This window comes from Gavialis gangeticus, unplaced genomic scaffold (assembly GCF_001723915.1).
Source record: "Gavialis gangeticus isolate Ggan-Ray unplaced genomic scaffold, GavGan_comp1, whole genome shotgun sequence".
Taxonomy (NCBI): domain Eukaryota; kingdom Metazoa; phylum Chordata; order Crocodylia; family Gavialidae; genus Gavialis; species Gavialis gangeticus.
This window is the reverse complement of record NW_017729029.1, coordinates 16799801-16801800: the sequence shown is the minus strand read 5'-3', so window position 1 is coordinate 16801800 and position 2000 is coordinate 16799801. Positions and strand designations below refer to the sequence as shown.

Genomic DNA, 2000 nt, shown 5'->3' with positions numbered 1-2000 from the left:
CCTCCCACCGAGCGGCGCCGAGGAGGCCCGAGGGCGGCTGCCGGAAACGGCCGAAGCCTCTCGGACCTGCGGCCGAGCGCCTCCGACAGCGCCCGAGGGCCCGGCCCGGCCCCGCCCCGCCCCGCCCGCGGCCCCTGGGCGTCAGGGGGGCTGTTCTCTCCGGCAGCCGTGCTGCTCTGGCTCCATGAAGCGTCTCAGCCCCACGAGGTGCCTCCAAGCAGCGGCTCCTGTATCCAGTGGAGCCTCCGCCTGCCGGCCGCGGGGAGCAGCGCACAGCCCGCCCCGCCCACAGGTGGCATTGCCCAGTGGCACCAGAGCCTCCGCAGGAGGTCCGAGCACCCGCTTCTCCGCCCCAGCGTCTGGCCGCAGCCACAATCCCGCCCTAATCCGACGCGGCCAGAGCCTCACCTCGGGGCCATCCGGTGTCTGCCTCCGCTGGCCTGGCACTGTCCTCTCCGCTCTTCCCGGACCCGCAGGAAGGGAAGGTTAGACACCGCGATCCTTGTTCTGAAGTTCAGTCTTCACAGCTGGTTTCTAGAGCAGAGTCTGGCCTGTCCCTCCTTCGAGGGCGCTGCTGACTCTGTCTCTCGGTGAGGAGGAGTGCACTTCCACTTGGCCCCTGATGCCCCTGTGCTTCCACCACACTTATTAACTCTTCAAACCATGGGTGACTGGTGCTTCCTGAGACTGGCAGGGCACAGTTTGTGGGTGACCAGTGACGACCACTCACAGAAGCCAGCAGCAGTTTGGGAGGGGGGAGTGGTGACTGCCCACAGAAACCAGCAGTGGCCAATTTCAGGGGGGCACATGTACCCCCTGCCATGCCCACCCTACCAGTCTCCTGTGCTTCAAACCTGCTCCTATCACTTCAGAGGAGCTCCCTGTACACAGCCACAAGGCTCTCCTTAGCCTCCCTCAAAACTTTGCTGCACTGGGGTGTTCAAATGACAGCGGTTAGGCTGCTCGTGTGCTTGACAGCTGGCTCTTACGCTGATAGGTACCATCTCCTTGTCCCCTACTACTCACCAGCTGTCTGCCTGTGTCTGCTGATTGCCTCCTATCTTACATTGTGAGGTCTTGAACCAAGAGGACAATCGTTTTGTTCTGTGTGTGTACAGCACCTGGTGTGATGCGGTTCTGGTCCGTGACCAGGACTCTGAGGTTTTTTGGTAACACAGATCATAGATGTGATTTCTATTACTATAGTGAATACCTTCAATAAAGGGTCCAGACGTGCACTGCAGGCTATCCTCCTGCAGAATGGGCCCTGGACCAGACTGACAAGTTGCATGCAGAATGCAGACAGGGTCACTCACACAGCTGTTCCCTTCCAGATTGACACCATCACTGTCCATATCCACTCAACCTTCTCAATGAAAACAGAACTATTTACTGCTAAAAATGTTTACCCTTGGAAACAGCTGGCAGCACTCTGTGGTGATCAGCAGTCTGCCTCCTGGATATGAAAAAAAGCACTTCTGTGGCCACAAAATGCTGCTTATAGTCCACTGAAGTTACTTAATCCCGTAGGTGACTTGATTCACTTCTTGACCTCAGCCAGCAGCCTTCCAGCCTCCTCTCTCTTAATGTGTGGTAAGTCAAGATGCCACGGGTTAGTGGATCAGGAGCCTTCATATTCATGACTGTGGCCAGCAGATGTTGATCCTTTCAGAATATCTTTCCTGTGACCTGAATTTATCCAAATGCAACTGAGAAGATGAATTCTGCAGACTCTGCTGGTCTGAGCACAGGACTCGGAGCTGAAAATTTATCAGTTCTGCTGGGGCTCATTTCCTGGGAAAAATCCCTTACATTCTCTGTAGTCTCTCCATAGGGATCATTAGAATTACTTACCTTGCAGGGGTGTGTGGAAAGTATTTTCAGGAGCTGATCAAAAAATGTTGTGATTTAAATGAGAAGAACAGGATATTATCATAGGCATGTTAGTAAAAAAAAAAAAAAAAAAAAAAAAAAAAAAAAAAAAAAAAAAAGGGGGGGGG

General features: G+C 54.3%; 1 protein-coding gene and 1 long non-coding RNA gene across 2 annotated transcripts in view; both read left to right on the top strand.

Moving 5' to 3' along the window:
* The window catches only part of LOC109300625, a 9425-nt gene extending 8874 nt beyond the window's left edge, over positions 1-551 (top strand). The window contains exon 3 of the long non-coding RNA XR_002098279.1: positions 539-551. This is a non-coding gene — a long non-coding RNA (uncharacterized LOC109300625). The remainder of the gene's footprint in view (positions 1-538) is intronic.
* A 460-nt stretch (positions 552-1011) lies between these two features.
* SRPX2 (sushi repeat containing protein, X-linked 2) overlaps positions 1012-2000 on the top strand; it is a 17210-nt gene continuing 16221 nt past the window's right edge. Inside the window, exon 1 of the mRNA XM_019521359.1 lies at positions 1012-1169. The gene's annotated coding sequence lies outside the window, so the exon portion shown is untranslated. The remainder of the gene's footprint in view (positions 1170-2000) is intronic.